The sequence below is a fragment of the Indicator indicator genome, chromosome 12 (genome assembly GCF_027791375.1).
Source record: "Indicator indicator isolate 239-I01 chromosome 12, UM_Iind_1.1, whole genome shotgun sequence".
NCBI classification, from domain to species: Eukaryota; Metazoa; Chordata; class Aves; order Piciformes; family Indicatoridae; genus Indicator; species Indicator indicator.
Window position 1 is genome coordinate 19,393,476 of NC_072021.1, and position 16,956 is coordinate 19,410,431.

Below are 16,956 nucleotides of genomic sequence, written 5' to 3' on the forward strand. Positions count from 1 at the left end.
GCTTCACCAATAGATATTTACGAAACAATTTATATCTGCTCTGTAGTTAGTGAACTCCATAATGGAGGTATTATTAATATTGCCAATAGGCAAGGCTATACTCCTATTTTGCTAACTTCTGTACCTGTCCTAAAAGAGTCTGTCTTTCTTTAGTATTTTGATTTGAGGCATCAGTTTGAGGTATGATGAAGTCTGTGCAGCAAGCAGACTTTTCTGCTTAAAGAGGCACAACTTTCAAGAGATCAAAGGTTAAGTACAGGATAGACTCAGACACAAGACAGAGTCTGAACCATATTCAAACATTTATTTTGTGTTCCAGTAATAATGTATATTCAGGGCCAAAGTTGAATATCACAGGTAAGACCTATTTGAAAAGCTTACCATTACTAGAAAGACATTTAGCTCTAGCTGCAGAAGAGTCTCATTCATTGTGAACAGGTACTGGAAATGTTTTATACAACTTGCAGATCACCACAAAGACTCTCCTTTTCTTCTGCAGACAACTACAATAGATCACTGATTCTTCTATAGATTCAGAACCAGACTATCTATTAGAAGTAGCCTCAAAACTGGAAAATAACTTCTGGCCAGGTATTTACCAGCTTTTACTAGGAGACTCATTATCATTTTACAAGCATTAGTGTTGCTCTTTGTTTTAAAAGTAAATTAAAAAAATGTTTTTGAAATTTTAAAATAATCTGGACAGAACTATTCAGAAACCTAAGTGTTTAATTCCATACCTAGTTGAATCACAGCCATCAGTAGAAGCACTCATCTATTTTTCATAAGATTTTTAATTATAAATTGCCAGTGTGATAACCCAAACAGTTCATGTGAAATGGTCTAAATGTTCACCCTATTTAGTCTAATTATAGAATGGCTGAGAAGCAATTTAAAAAAAAATTAGAAGTTTATGGTCTGATTTTTTTAAAACAACTTCAAATTTTACTTTGATAATAGAAAAAAAAACCAAACCTTGAAATTAAACTCTTTTCACAGAGTAGCACATTATAAGATTATCTCATTTCAGAGCTTCTGTTTTGGACAGCAATATGTTGTTGTTGTTGTCTTTTTTTGCCTCGATATTTGTAATATTCTTTTATTTATACTTTAGCCAAGCATTTTTTTGTAGGTTGCAAAATTATTTCCACAGTCCTTTAGATACATCTTCAAGAGGTACAAAACACTCCCATCCCTTTTTTACAAGCATGGATTTAACAGATTTTGTCAGTAGAAATAAGTAAGAAAGAAATAGTGTCCATCTTGAAGCTGAATTAGTCTTCATCAGGGAACTACAATATTATTTGTGAACATCTGCAATTTCATGAAATAAAATCTGTCTACTGCCTTTTTTTTTTTTTTTTGCTCCTGGGAGATGTTATCAAGGAATTAATTAATTTTTAACTAGATCAAGTTTATCAGTACATGGCAGACTTATTCTGAGAAATGAGTTTGGCTCTGAGGCTGGAAAATGGAGGTTTTCATAAAAGGTTTTAGTCAGGATTAGAAAGATACAAATTTAAGGTCTGTACTACCCTATTAAAATAAAAGCAAAAACATTTTTATTTGTTTTTTCTCTAAAACTTGAACTTTATTTTTTTATAAGAACTATATTCCATAATTCAGTAATGAAAAATAATTTATGGTAATTGCATTCTTTATTTAGGAACTTATCTTTTTATTTTTTATTTTTAAACAGAAGTAATATAAGGTGGTTGAAACCAAAATAAAATACCTGGTTTATAGTTTTTGTCAGGTTTAGACACATGATTGGAAGAGGACACCTTTCAAGGTGTGCACCAAGCCACTCTGTGATGGCCATCCCAGAATGGTAAATATGTGGAGACCAGTTGTGGGGAATAGAATTTGCAAACTGTGAAAACCCAAAAATGTCCTGAATTTTGTTTGCAATATGTTTTGGTGGAAAGGCCAACCATAAGCGCAACAGATTTTATTTTATTTCCTTGCATCTTTTTGTTTTTAATCTTCCTTTTCTTAGGAAATCTCAAATCCTACTAAAAGCCAAGTTTAGCTATCAAGTGAAATGCAGAATGTTTGCTAGGGTAAATTGCACCAGCCCTCTACTGTTCAGCTACATTAGTCCCTGTTGAAATTCATTGTCCCACACCAGAGAATTACAGAAGTATGTTAAATATATTGAAACAACCACTTCGCATTTCATTTTTTAGCTGCTTTTATTGATCTTTCTTGGATTTAATACAAAGAGATCATCTCTCTTCTGATTCAGGTGAATGGGGTTTGGGATTGCCATGCAATCAGATAAGGATTTTATGGGGAAAAGGACCAATCCAAGTTCTGCACGTATACTGGAATCAGGAGGCTGCCATCCTGGTTCAGGATGCCCAGTGGGATCTGAGTAACAATTCCAAACAAATTAAAAAAAAAAAAAAAAAGAAGAGAGGAAGAAATCAAAAATAGTGTTAACATATGTAAGCAGGTGTTAAGTTATTACATGTCAGGGCATTTGCCCCAGTTATGCTGTGCTTCATTCCAATTGCCTGACCCAGCAGGAAGCCATTATGGTGCCCACTGCTTTTTTTCAAAACCATGCATAGATGGACTCAACAGACCAGCTAAAACACTGTATCATTTTACACAGGAATTTCATAAAGAGGAGATCTGTACTGTTGAAAGCAATAGGAAGTCCTTACTATAAAAACCTCTAAAAAAAAAAAATCCTGTTTTGCTTAGCATATCTTGAATCTCAGTATGAAGTATGTGGTGAGCAGAAAAAATAAAAAAAAACCAAAACTGACAAGCATGCTGTAACTGGGTCAACTGCTTCATCAACTGAGGCACAAGAGGGTTTTTAAGCAAAATGAGTGTATGTTCTGGGTTTACATTTTCACACTTTCTTGTGATTCTTTGGGTTTTTTTTTTTTTTTTTTTTTTTTTTTTTGGGGTGTTTTTTCCACATGATCACAGGATGTTAAGGGTTGGAAGGGACCTCCTGAGACCACAGAGTCCAACCCCCCTGCCAAAACAGGAGCATAGAATCTATTGCAGGTTGCACAGGAATGCAACCAGAGAAGTCCTGAAAGTCTACAGAGAAAAAGACTCCACAATCTCTCTCTCAGGAGCCTACAGTGCTCCATGATCCGTAAAGTTCCTCCTCATGTTGAGATGGAACATCCTGTGCTGGACTTCATATCCATAACTCACACTATCTGTCCCAAATTATCAATCTCCAAGCTGTGCAGGAAGACAGCAGCCTGGGCTCTACAAGGAGACTTGTGAGTGAAAACCTCAGCTGTCATTTTAAAGAGATGCTAGAATACAAACCCCAATCCTGCCACCTGTGTGCAAACTCTCAACTGCAGCTGCAGAAAGGCTTGAAACATAAATTTGTAGTGATAAAATATTTCTTATTCTATCACAATGCATGTTTTGTTTTGACCCCACTGAAAAGAGCTGTTAAAAAAGGAAGTAAATTAACTAATTGTTCTTTTCTACACACTTTCCTTTATTTCGTAGAGAGGCACAGCAGAATTCCAGCAAGTTGTTCATTTACCATTTTTCTAGCTCAGAAGCCAAACTTGATTTTTTGAAGTACTATGAAGACTTGTAAAGGAAATCTGTTTAAATATAAGACTTCAATTCCATGTAATCATTTCATTTCTTATATCAATACACAGAAGACCTTGTTTTCAAAATAAGGTAGCTTCAAATCCAAAATCCCTCAGATCTTCATAGCTACCATATTATGGTTTGGTTTCTGTATACAGTAAAAAACAAACAAACAAACAAAAAAGTGCCCTTAAAAATGCTGACTTGGTCTGGTGGAAGGTGTCCCAGCCCATGGCAAGGGGGTTGGAACTAGATCAGAGTCACAGAATCACTAGAGTTGGAGGTGGCCTTTAAAGAACAATTAGTTTAACCGCCCTGCCTCCTCCCCCCCAGCCCTTTATCTTCCTAAAGCAGCTCCTGCTCCCTCTACACCATCCTCCACCCTGCCTAAACAGCTCCTGCTCCACCACTACCATTTTCTCAACCACCCCAAAGCCAGGGGCAAGTCCCTCAAGCAGCCAAGTCAGCACCCAGAGGAGCTCAGCCCCAGTAAGGAGGCCCAGCCAGCACTTGTAGATGATATTGGAGCAGTCATGAGTCCTAGCCCTACCAAGCTGGGGGGCCACCAGGCCCCCCAGCCTTTTGTCCACCATCACCAATCACCCAGTGTGCACCAGAGGGACTCACCAGTGATGAGAGGAGGACTCCTCAGCCCATAATGGGCTCAGCTTGGGGTTTCTGCTTCTCTTGGTGGGGAATTTAAAGGGGAGTGGGTGGGGAGAGCAAAGTGGCCACACCTGGGGTGGGAGGAGACTCCAACAGAGCCCAGGTGCTCTGGGATTTGAGGGGAAAAAGGGGCAAAATGGGGTGGGTGGGGTAGCAAAAGGGGCAGGCTGGGAAACCAGTGTTCTTGAGAAAGAATGGATATTAAAATAATATTCAAATATGAATTATTGACTTTTACTGGTTGCTAGATGCTTAATGTGTCTTAGTTTCAGGATGTTCCACTACTCTTGGATGTTAGAGAATTTACTGACAAACCCAAACATGATTTTGATAGGCCAGTATTAAGTTCAATAAACAAAACCCCCACACACCTTCTGCTAAGGTAATTGTATATCACATCATCTCAGTAAACTCTTTATCTCAACCCAGCAGGGTTTTTTTGGGGTTGTTTTCCCACCCATCTGTGTGTGGGGGAGGGGGCTTCCTTTTGAGAGCAAGCTGTGTGAAGTCAGGACACTGCTGTGCTGGAGATGGGGCAATGGGTTTAGCTAGAGCAGTTCAACTCTCCCACAGCTAAACAGGAGCAGTACATGCCACAATGAACCCTGTGGTCTCCCCTGTGTGAGTATGAAGACAATATGAGTATGAGATAGAAACCCTTTGTTCTACAGGCACAAGTGCATGAGTTACAAAGAAAAAGAGAAGAGAGAGTTCTTCCAGAAGGAGAACTGCAGTAGTCTACCACAAGTGGTTCTCTGGTCCTAGTACATGGGCATCAGATCCAAATTTGAGTAGGGGAAGACCTCAAGAACTGACTGTATTGGCGGCTGAAGTAATCATAACTTGGAATAGGTGGGAAAAGCAACCCTGTAGAATCACAGCATCATTAAGGTTGGAAAAGACCTTTTAATACCATTGAGTCCAACTGTAACCCACCTACCCTGACCACTAAACTGTGTCCTGAAGCACCACATGTACGTGCTTCTTGAACACCTTCAGGATTGGTGACTCCACCACCTCCCTGGGCAGCTTGTTCCAACACCTCACTACTCTTTCCATATAGAAGTTTTTACTAATATCCAATGTAAACCTTCTTTGGCACAACTTAAAACCATTTCCTCTTGTCCTATCACTAGTGACCAGGGAGAAGAGGCAGACAGTGGCCTCACTACAACCTCTTTCAGGTAGTTGTAGGGAACAGTAAGATCTCCCCTTAGCCTTCTCTCCTCCAGATTAAACAATCCCAGTTCTCTCAGCCACTCCTTATAGGACGTGTCCTCCAAACCCCTCACCAGCCTTGGTGCTCACTTCAGGACCTCAATGTCTTTCTTATACTGTGGTGCCCAGAAATGATCACAGTACTCAAGCTGTGGCCTCAGCAGGGCTAAGCATAGAGGCACTACCACTTCCCTACACTCCTGCTGGACACACGCTTCCTGATACAGGCCAGGATGCTGTTGGCCTTATTGGCCACCTGAGCAACACTGCTGCCTCGTATTCAGACAGCTGTCCAGCAGCACCCCCAGATCCTGGGCTGCTTTCTAGCCACTCTTCCCCAAGCTGGTAGTGTTACTTAGGGTTGTGACCAAAGTGCAGGACCCAGCACTTGTTTGTTTGGATTTGGTTTTGTTTTGGTTTTTTCGTTTTTATTTTTTATCTATCCTATATTGAAGATAAAGTAGTTTGCTTCTCTGAGGATTCAGACCTCTGTTAAACAATTTGTTCCAATCTATGGTTTTTATCAGACTATTATAATCATTATTCATTAAGAATGGAAAATAAATAAATAAACAAGTAATGCTCATGTCCTCTTAAATAGCCTTATTTATTTTCTTGTTCTTTCTTCAGTAGTTCTTACAGGTTGGAATAGAGAATTTTTAAGTCTTTACTGTTTAGATATTGTTCAATAAACCCCCATTTGATATGCTGAGATTTTTTAAAACAATTTTAATTTTTTTCTTCTTTCTTTCAGCTCCTCCATTCTATATTTGTGAGGTAGGCACTGATGTTAGTTTGGGGTTTTGTTTGGGTTTATTTTTGGTGAGTGTGTGTTTGTTGTTGTTTGTTTTTTGTTGCTTTTTTTTTCCCTTTCCAAGTCCTACATCACTCCTTTTAAAAAATTTTATTCTGTTTTCTGCCTTGAATATTTAAGAGGAGGCTGTGGTATGTTTCATTCCCAAACCATAGCTCTGGATGGGGAATAGGTCACAAAATGCATATAGCTATTTTGAGCAGACTGGACTGTTGCTGAACTCATCATGAGGGAATAAGGAGTTCAAGACAGGAAACAGTACATGTTTAGTAGAAACATGCTGAAATTAGCCTGGGAAAAGACAGCTTAATATAATAGCATGGACCTTCCTGATAACACATTAGAGGGTTGTTACACTAATCTTTCTCTCATTAGTTCATTCTCTGTGGTTTGATACAACTCCAGGCTTCAGGGTTTCAACAGGCTAAAGCACTGGTGCAGTCCTGACATGTACAGTTATTTCCCTCTGCATGGAGCAGTTAGAAAACACTAATGAACCTCCCATGAGGATGCCCTAAAGAGCCTCACTGCTGTGTCATATGAACAGAAGAAAAGAACAGTGGGAAATAATGCCTGGAAATGTTTATAAACTTGGTCATGCCTTGCTGTCAGTTTAACCTATAACTCCAGTGTAGTGAGCAGTGCCAGCTTCTCAGTTCCCTGATGAAGCAAGACCCAGCATAAATCTGGGGGAAAAAAAGCATGAACAAAATTTAAGCCTCATCCTACTTGTAGTTAAAATAAAGCAAAGGGAATTTCAATCAGGTATTTAGACTGTAATCCGTTCAGTTTTGTGTGTAAGTAAAATTAAGGCTGAGATCCAAGCCTTGTAACCCGAGAGATAAGAAAAACTGAAGTTGATGGAAAATTGGTTGTGGACAGGGCAGCATGGGATTGGTGGATAATAGAAAAAAAAAAAAAGAACAATGGAGGTTAATTACACTCCCTGACTTTGGACTTCTAGTTTGACTCTCAAGTAGAAAAAAACTTGCTAAAGGTGATTCAGAGATACTTTACTACCCTGGCTGTATTAAAAGCTTAACATCTAAACTTAAATGCAAAAACTCTCTGAGTGAAATAATAATATCCACTTTCTTCATGCTATTCTGTCTCCATGATTAGAATAACTAGCAAAAGAAATAATCATAAAGCTTTTTCTTCTATCACATATACATCCAAAGTGCAATTACCTTCCTTTCTGCTTTTTTTTAACTGATGAACCCTATGACTAAAAGATATTTGCATTTTTGCAAAGCAGTTTTCTTTGAAGCCCTATATATGCATAGATAAAAAGTATGCTTTACATCTCTATGCATAAATCTAAATATTTATGATGAATAACATTCTCTCACAAAAACCTCAAGTGTCATTAGCGTGGAGATAATGTGTACTTTAAGACAAATTTTACTCACCTGTCATTTTCTAAAAGCTAACATTGATTTGGTTAAAGCATACATGCAATGATAAACAATAGCTTGTGACTGCAATTTATGCAGTGAAAGAGAGCTACAAAATCTAATTCTTTGTAAGAACCTTGGATACAGCAAGGAGCAACATCTAGCTGAGACAGCATCCTGCCTGGTGTTAGGAACAGTGTGGCCAGTAAGACTGGATAAGCGATTGTTTCCCTGTGCTCAGCACTGGTGAACTTGTACCTCAAATACTGTGTTTACCTTGCATAAAAGGAGGCTGAGGGGAGACCTTATCACTCTGTACCTTATCTTTCTTGTACCTGAAAGGAGGTTTTTACATGGTGGAGGTCAGTCTGTTCTCCCAAGTAACAAGAGATAGGACAAGATGAAACAGCCTAAAGTTGCATCAGGGGAGGTTGGGGGTTGTCAAGCCCTGCAACAAGCTGCCTGAGGAAGTGGTGGAGTCACCTTCCCTGGAGATATTTAAGACATGTAGATGTGGTGTTGAGGGACATGTTCTAGTGTTGACCTGGCAGTGCATGCTAGATTGATGGTTATACTTGATGATATTGAAGGTTTCTTCCAATTAAAAACAATTCTAAGATTCTATTCTATGATTCTATGAGAATTGTCATTAAAAAATCATGTCAAAGCATTTTTCTTCTTCTTCTATCAAAAGGTTTGTGGATTGAGCAAAAGATGGAAACATTCTGTTTTAATTTTTGCAAGGCTTCTAACATAGTCTTAGAATTTATTTTCTCAAATAGTCCCGAGAAACTTGAACTCAGTGAAATTACTGCAGAGTAGGTACAAAGACAATTAGAAAGCTGTACTCAGGGATTGTTTGTCAGTGGTTCATAGTCAAAACAGAGGGATGTGCTGGACAGGATCCAACAAGCATCTGCCTTCATTTTGGACCTCTTCAATACTTTTGTTAATGACCCAGATGATGGAATGGAAAGTATACTTATTAAATCTGCAGGTGACAACAAGCTTCAAGAAGCTCAGGAACAAGACTAGAATTCAAAATTATGCTGAGACACAGGAGATATGATTGGAAAATAGAATGGAATTCATTAGGGACTCATGCAAAGTGTAACACTTTACAGGCATAATCAGCTGTAAAAATTCAGAATGAGGACCAGCTGCTTGAGCAGCCATTATGCAGCAAAGTATTTAGAAGTAATAGTGGATTACAAGTGAACACTGTCATCCTGCTCCAATCCTCTCCTTCCATCATCACTGTAAAACCAGTAGTATTACCTTCAAAACCATATGCCTTTATCCTTCCAATTTAGTCATCACTGGAGAGGCTTCTTCTAGAACATTTCCAAGAGAGCTATGGACAAAAGCCGAAGAATAGGAGTGAGAGTGATCAAATCTCTGAAAAGTATAATATTTTATTAGCACAAAATTTATAGAACCAGTGGAATGGATTTTACAGAGTTATAAAAATATTGGTTTGAAAGGATCTCTGCAGGTCAGGAAATTTATAAAACTTTTAATTTTAAAAATATTTAATTTCAATAGCAAATTCTTTGAGTAGAAGCAATGGATATACCCTGCCTCCTCCAAGATTTACCTGGAAGTGTTCTCTGTACTTCCTGAATCAGAATAGTTGAAGTTAGAAGGTGATGCTGGAAGCTGTATAGTCCAAATCCCTGCTCAAATTAGAGTTAGCTGGGATAGGTTGCTCAGGGATGAGTTCCATCAAGTTTTGAACCCTCCAAGGGCATAGACTCCATAAGCTCTCTCAGGAACCTGTGACAGTGTTTGACCATCCTGACAGAAATCTGTATCATCCTTTGGGATCTCAGCAAAGGTCTCTGATGTACCAGTGGATGTCAGGGACCATGCTCTGTTACACACCATGATCATTACTGAATGCACAAAGAGAGACCATATCAGGCTTTCTGGTCTTTTTTATTTCCTCTTCTGTGCTAACAGCTACATCTGAGCTGAACTTTAAGGCCAGCAGCTATACAGGCCTTTTTCTAGCACTTGTATCTGAGATCTTTGACACATTATAACCAAAAATCAGCTGTGGAAAAATGGTTCAAAGCAGCAGCAGATCAAGAACAGTTGGCAGAGTTCACTAGAATTTACTAGAGCTTACTGGAAATCAGGGTCTCCTGCAGCTCCAGCCTCCACCCTGAACTTCAAAAAGCTCCCAAAAGTCCCCTGAGGTTCTCAGGAGATCTCAAAGCAGAGCAAAGAAACTGATGTGCTAACTATTGTGTCTGCCAGCTGCCCCTGTTAGTTGCTTGGAAAGGAAAATGTTACATTTCATAGTACAATGTTAATTTTGAGAACCTAATGTTGAAGAAGCCATTCTTAGAATTTTAAACTCACACTTAACTTGCTTTTTCTTTATTTCATTTTGTAGCTGCTGCTGGTTTTTATTTGGAGGTCTTGGTAAACTAGCAAGTCCAGCAGGCTGGGGAATCTGTTTACTACTTTGTCACTTGCAGGTGTTTAGTAAGATCAGCCACAGCTTTGACATTTGACTAAAGCCCAGAAAACTGCTCTTTCACTACTGGAAAAGAAATAAAAAAGTTGTGTGAGCAAAAGTGATTTTGACAACTAATAGGCTCAATTGCTACCAGCCATTATGTTAGATTCCATTCCAGTTAAATCCTCTGTATATGTGGCCATTGTCTGCTCAGAATATCATTTCAATGGAAGGAGATCACACGTGGGCATTTTACATCAGAATGAAAAAAAAGAAGTGAGTATTTTGTGTTTTATCTAGTTTTTACATGCAATAGTACTGTTGGAAGAGCAAATTAGGTCTCCAGGTGGTCCTAATCACTAGGCTGTAGACGTATGCTCCCAATTTTACTCTGCCAGGTTTCATGAATCTGAAATTATTTTGATATCTAGTAGATTGCTTTCCTCAGTGGGAGTAAAGAATGATAAAAATGAACAAATTCTCTTATTTTCCCACTCTCTTCCACAGTTAAAGAAGCTTTCTCAGAAAATCAGGTAAGTAGGACTGAATCTCTACAGTTAGAGGTGGATATCAACCTGCACTCTCTCACCTCAGGGAAGAGTCATTACAAAATAAATTCTCCAGGCAGAGACAAGAAATTGATGATGTCCCAAACATTTGCCTTGTGTGAGGCTTCCTGGGGAAATCTTTAAAGGACTAATCTCCTTCAAGAAGGATCCTGAGGAAACAGAATGAGCTGGGTATCAAACATCAAGTCCAAAGAAATACTTTGTGAGGTTGAAGAGGAACTTAAAGCAGCTAGAGAAATTTTGAATAAATATGTAAATAAAGTTCTTGTGGCATTTAAGTGCTTCTGGATCTAGAATAAAACCTATTAAGATAAAGTTTTCTTCACATTGTATGAAGAATCGCTGATTCTGCTTTGCTTTGAATCTGACAATTGTTCCATGTGGTGATTTGTAGTTTTAGTTCTGAGAAAAGCAAGAGGATAATCATTCCCTATTCATCTTCTCCAGACTACCCTTGACTTTCCAGATGTACAATACTCCCATAGGACCTATCTTTGGGTCACCAAAGCCAGGTGTGTGAGAACACTGCAGATTTTAGACATAAAGAACCAGAATATTTTCACTGAAGTCCTGTTACATGACAAGACTGAATTAATGCTGTAAATAATGTACACTTGTTCTGTAATCAAAAGCAATGCACAAGGCTTTATAGAAGTCAGTCTAGATCTCTGGTAGTCTGAAGCCCTTTCTGTCAGTCATCATATTCCTTCCTCTGATAATTAGATGAATCCTGGCCAGAGAAGCAGAAAAATATGGCCTTGTGTGTCTTGGGTATATGTGGTGGGCTCCAGCACTCAGTGCTTGCCACACTGTCAATCACACAGCATTCAAAAGTTCAGGAAGTTTTAAAAATTGTTTGTTTCTTTTCACTCAGTGTCGAAAATGATCCCTTCTAAATTCAAATGAACATGAAACACTATCTGATTAAATTGAAGAGGCAATTGATTTGTCTACTAATTGACCCAGTATCTTGCTATTTTTGTGTATGTAGTTTAACTTTGCTCAGAAAACTATTTCAATAGATTTTCTCCACTTTTTCACGTCCACAAACATCAACTATTTTTAATCATAGCTCGTAATACAGTTTTTCAACTTGTCCTCCAATTAACTGAATTTATTCTCATCAATTTTCCTCTTTTTTTATTTTTTTTTTATCTTGAGTTGGCAAGATACTTCTTTAGAAGCCAGTATAAATTCTGTAGTAAAATAAGGTAGCAGAATACTGCAGATGAAATCCAACAAATCCAAACTAACCCTGTTTTACCAGCACAAAGACTGTTCCTTCTTATAGCCTTCATATTTCTAAGGTACTCCTCAGGGACCATAAGTCCTAAATTGTATGTGATAGTACAGGGGACTCTAGCTAAGTAACTTTTTAACTTTGAATGCTGTCATGATGAACTGGTGGCTTTGTTATACTTTAGGGCCCAAACTCAAAAGCCTTCACCATGCAAATTTCCTTATGAGACACTGATTTTTACTCCATTCATATTCTCCAATTAGCACATTGGTTCAGACTTTCTAAGGATTGTTAAGAGAAGAAAAGAAGGTATTTTTTACAAAATGCCAATGGATTTTCTTTGGAGGATCAGAAAGAACCACACAAGTAAGGCTTTGCACTGCTTTGAGGAGCTGACCCCCAGTGCATGTCAAACAGAGGCAAGAAATGGCATTACAAACTGAGCATCAGTAATTTAAAAAGGCAACACTAAGGAAATCTAAGCTAAAATTTTCACAGTAACAATAGTTATACTAAATTACCCACAGTGACAAGACAAAAATTGAAGTAGTTTTAACAAACCAAAATCAGTGTAGCTACATTATGGCAATTGTATCTCTACATTTTTTGTTTTCTTGTGGATATAATAATAATAATAAATTAAAGTTTTCTTATATGGATAAATTTGGTTGAATAATCCTAACTTTAAATTAGCATTAAAAATGAACTCTACAAGAAGGGAAACTTCTGCTGTTTTTACAGTAGTTGACATGATGTCCCCAGTGCAGATTCTGAACTACTAAACAAAGCATATAAAGTAAGTATAAATGCCAGCTCATTTGTCATTTGAGGGGGAGTGTCAATCTGCTGGAAGGTAGCAAGACACTTCAGAGAGACCTGGACAGGCTGGGTTGATGAGCTGAGGCCAATGGTGTGAGGTTTAGCAAGGTCAAATGCAGGGTCCTACACTTTGGCCACAATAACCCCATGCAGTGCTACAGACTGGGAGATGAGTGGCTGGAGAGTGGCCTGGTAGAGAGGGACCTGGGACTGCTGGCTGACAACCAGCTGAACATGAGCCAGCTGTGTGCTCAGGTGGCATGGAAAGCCAATGGCATCTTGGCTTGCACCAGGAATAGTGTGGCCAGCAGGAATAGGGGTGTAATTCTGCCCCTGTACTTGGCACTGGTGAGACCTCACCTTGAGTACTGTGTGCAGTTCTGGGCCCCTAACTTCAAGAAAGATATTGAGGTGCTGGAGTGGGTCCAGAGGAGTGATAAAACTGGTGAAGGGACTGGAGGGAAAGTCTTATGAGGAGATGCACACTTGCTGCCCAGTCTAATGCTGAATTCTCATAGGCTTAGAAGCAAATATTTTTTAAGGATTTTAAAGCAGAAGACACAATTTGTCAGTGAATGTAGACATCATGGTGCAACTGAATCCTTTAGGAGATGTGACTTTGTGGCTGAAACAGGAGTCTAGACAACAGCTACATCACTGGCATTTTAGAAATATTGTATTACAGTCTCAGCTGGCATAAAATGGTATGCACAGTGGAGCTAGAGTGATTTACACCTGCAGAAAATCTGGCTAGATTTAAAGATTTCTTTATGAAGGTAAAAAATGAGTAAATAACAAAAATCTGTCTGTTTTCCTTCTCTTTTTTTTTTTTTTAATTTGTTTTTCATGATCTGTCAAAAGCCAAGGATGAAAAGTAAGAGCAAACTGCTGTGACTGAAACAAAGCCTGGGATAACAAACAATTACTAGAAAACAGCATAGGCAAATTAAAATGGAAAGGAAGTTCTACAAACTACTACTGTGCTGCACTCTTTGGAGAATCAGCTTGCAATGGATTAGCACAAATGTGCCTTGATCCATCATCATGCTCTCCAGTTCAGCAAGCTCAAAGTGATACTTTGGAATAGAGGTAGCGTGAAGTAAATGCTGTAATTTGTGACTGTGTGACAGCAAATGAAACTCTGCAAGTGGGCCAGGCTGTCTGAGGCAAAGCAATAATAGCTTGGGGAGCATATTAAGCAACCCCAGAGGAGAGGAGATGAAAGAGTCAAGCAATAAGGACAATGTATATATTTTAGATGTTAGGCAACCATATTCTCAAGGCATTACAAGCAACAAGAATATCTGAGAAGTGCATCTGGGTTGGGCAGAAAAATATTCACCCACAGTAAAAACACTTCTCAATAGCAGCTTGGTGAGAAGAATATAAAAAGGAAAGAGATGAAAAAAGGATTATCACTCTGGCTAGTAGATTCTTTCCAGATGGCATCTGGGTAGAGGTAAATTGTATTATGAGACCTTTTTCTAGTTCTTATGATTTATGTTCAGTTTCATGTGATCTAGGATATGGTGTTCACTGGATACTACACACTCCAAGAATTTATGTTGCACAGCTAAACATCATGCCTGTATATCTTTTCTCAGTAATCTCTGATAATACCCAAAAGGGCTTTTTATTTTAAACATCTGGACAGCCGTATGGTTGGTGAGAATTAAGGTGCTAAGTGAAGAAAACAATACAACTGTACAATCTTTCAAATAAACAAAGCTTTCTTTGGAACATTAACTTCTTTACAGAGAAATCTTCTCTATTCCTAAAATGCACTTAGTACTTTATGTCTTAATCTCAAGGTAACACTTTTCTCTTACAAATAATCTCAAGGCATTTAATGGTACCATTACTGTAGAGAACTATGAGGTATTTGCATAAAAGGCACATCACCAAAAGAGATATACAAAAAAAAAACAACTCTTTTTTTTTTCCTTCTGGCTTTTGTCTTTGTTTCATACTAAAAGCAGGAAAATATTGTTTGTCAGGGTGTTCTCTTCTACTCAGTAATAACACTGTCAGCATTGTCACAAAGATGGTTCAAGGATGAATTTAGGAAATTTTCACGTTTCTATTTGTTGACACTGAAATCCAAAAGAGAGGGAGATGTAATGTAATATATTCAGTTCTTTGTTGCAGTCTGTCTTTATATGTCCATGTCTATGTCAGTGCATGTCTGCATGTGTATAGCTCAATATTTTATATAAAACTATTCATCCATGTGTAGTTAATAACAAAATGTTGAGAGTCACTTATTCAAAAGTCGTCTAAGGAAATAAAAATCATTGCGTAATACTTTCTTTCCAAAGTATTTTAAAGTGTTGCCAATATACTTCTATTTCATGTTTGATAAATATAGAAATTCACTCTTATATATACAAATATATACACATATATGAGAAAATGTCCTCCTGTAACATGAGAAATCAAGATATGTATAACAGGATATTCTGTTAAATTTCTTTTTTTGCAATACACTTTTCCTCACAAAATATTCTATTTCTATAATAAAATAATGTTGTTTGATTTTACTGAAGAAATAATTCCAATCTTAACTAAATCTTGAGTATCACAACACGTGTTCTTGTACTGACTCTTTCTCCTGCATTTAAATCCAACAAACACAGTGGAACAGGACAGAGAAGTAAAGTTACTTTGGATAATCATGATTTTCAAGAGAGTCTGTAGATTGAAAAGAGTTGACTAGGTCATATTTGACCTATATTGATTCATCTGTTGTAAGGAGGCTTCCTCTGCATTTAGAGATAATTACAATATTCTAGGCAGATATAGAGATTTTTCCTCATTATTCATTCTTTGCATTCTTAATACTGACTGTTTGGTTGTGCAGATATACCTATGGTGAAAAATTAGATTAGAGAGATATATATAGAGAGGGAGATATATATGTATATTACATATATATATACTAGGGATTGATGCAAAACTCAGTGTTTAACGTTCCGTATCTCAACTGTATTTTGGCTTCAGCAAGAGTAATGTTGGGAATTTTAAGGGATTGTTTTACTGGAGGATAAACTAGATGATCTTGACAAGATTGTCATTCTGAAAAACAGTGTTTTTCAAAGAATTTGATAGTACTGAGCCACAGCTTAGAAGTGAAAGAAAATGTGCAGTGACAAATCCTAGTGTCCCTGGTTACCATTGAGCTTCTCTGCATATACCCCAGTTGCCTACACCTTTGGAGTGATCTTTGGAGTTCTCTTTTGAGAACAAGACAGTGACAGTCCAGTGGAGGACCACCACAATGATCAGGAGCCTATAGCACATAGCATATAAAGACAGGCTGAAGAAAATGGAATTTTTCAGCCTAGAAATGGATGAAGGTGAGTGTAAGGGCTCCCAACATTACTTAAAAGAAGCTTTTAGAGAAGACATAATCAGGCTTTTCTTAGAGGTATTAAGGAGGATTAGATTCAGGGGTAACAAACTTCAAGAACAGAAGTTCTGACTGGAAATGAGGAAATATTTGCCTTCAGGAGAATGCTGAAATATGGGAACAGGGTGCCCTGAGATGCTGTGCTGTCTCCATCTTTGGAGATTTGTGGAACAATGAACAAGATTGTCTGTAACTGGACTTAAGTGTGCAGTTAGCCTTCCTTTGATGGAGGAGTTGGTCTGGAGATCTCCAGAGGTTCCTTCCAGTCTACCTTTTGTTATGTTTTAAGTAATTGAAGAACATTAAGTCCAGGCCATTTCTACTTTCAAAGGAAAGAATACTCTTCTAGAAGAATCAGTTCTTCACTAGTTACAGAAGAAGCCAAGACCAACTCATCTTCTAACTCTGCTTCTATTATTGTCCAAACAAGGTGCCAATCTATTGGCTTGAACAAATATTCATTATAGGGCTTGGAGGGGACCACAGGTAATAACTCAGCTGTAGCTGAACAACATATGTTTTACCACTTTGCTCATCTCCTGTGCAGCTTTTCTGCCTCGTTGACCAGCTACTGAGAGGAGAGGGAAAGGTGTGACTAGATGGAGAATTAAAAAAACAAAGCAGCCAGACACAGAGATCCAGCAGTGTACTCTAATGTCATTCAGCCTGTGACTCAGTTGGTAATGATGGAAATTCAAAGTAGAATTAGCAAGCAACCCAAACCCAACCCTTTAAGAAAAGGGTCTTTTCTTCTCAAGTTCACATTCTT